General features: G+C 38.2%; 1 long non-coding RNA gene across 1 annotated transcript; it reads left to right on the top strand.

The window, feature by feature from the left end:
• LOC116160511 lies at positions 1 to 202 on the top strand. Its single transcript, XR_004143234.1, has 2 exons — positions 1 to 91; positions 143 to 202. It is a non-coding gene; the product is annotated as an uncharacterized LOC116160511 (long non-coding RNA).
• Positions 203 to 1,079: the final 877 nt, after the last annotated feature.

Below are 1,079 nucleotides of genomic sequence, written 5' to 3'. Positions count from 1 at the left end.
CCGGTATAAAAGTCGGACACCGTTCAGTAAATCTCTGTAGAGTGTAGTACTCGACAGATTTTGAATAGATCTAATCAACATGTTCGGCAAGGTAATATATCGTTATTTGTTACTAAAACGTCAATTTAATGTGTTGTCTTAGGGGCTTGTTTTACTTGCGGCCCTCGCATTGACGTTCGCCATTCCCCGCCCCGGTCCTGAAGAAGTGGATGTTCTGGACGTTGCGGAATCTGCGAGCCCCATCTTCGGAATTTTGGGAGGTCGTTGGGGTGGCGGAGGAGGTTGGGGTGGCGGAAGAGGATGGGGAGGCGGAGGTTGGGGTGGAAGAGGATGGGGAGGTGGGGGTTGGGGCGGAAGGGGATGGGGGGGGGGAGGAGGTTGGGGCCGCGGTGGTGGTTGGTGGTGAATACGTTGCCCTTTGTACATACTGTAATGCACTTATCAGTTTATATCAATAAAGATACTGCAATGTAATAGTATTTCGTTAAAAATAAGGGTGAGTTTTTTTTTCATTTGAATGTCATTGGAATGTCGTAAACCATAAGACATACAGATTCGGTTAAATGAGGAAAGAGTTTGGACAGCTTTTTTTTTTAAATCCACAGTTTACTAGATATGAGCGAAAAACAGATTTACAGATTTCTCATTTAACTGTTGTAGAATCGTTATTATTAGAAATACAGCAAAATGACACGAATAAAAGTTTTAGACATTTTAATGCTTATTATGAACATACTAATTTACTTCTATATTTTACAATTTTTTTATACTACAAACTTTAATTTTTTTAAATGATAGTCATAGTTGGCTTTGACATTTTTAAAAAGGACAAATTTTTCTCTCTATAACGATATAAGGCTTGCTAAATGTACTTTAATAAATCAACGCGCTGCAGGAATTTTCGTATTATTGAGAGATAAATAAACAGAGTTTGCCATGGAAAACAACATCTAGTGGGATAAGTAATAGTATTTAACATATTTAAAGGTCATTTTCGAAAATTCACTATGAAAGTTAAATTAACAATTATATTCATCAATACACCAGTGTTCCTCAACGGGGGCCATGGCTTATCTCTT

Source organism: Photinus pyralis, unplaced genomic scaffold (genome assembly GCF_008802855.1).
Source record: "Photinus pyralis isolate 1611_PpyrPB1 unplaced genomic scaffold, Ppyr1.3 Ppyr1.4_LG1, whole genome shotgun sequence".
Classification (NCBI taxonomy): domain Eukaryota; kingdom Metazoa; phylum Arthropoda; class Insecta; order Coleoptera; family Lampyridae; genus Photinus; species Photinus pyralis.
This window is presented reverse-complemented; position numbering and strand designations above follow the sequence as displayed.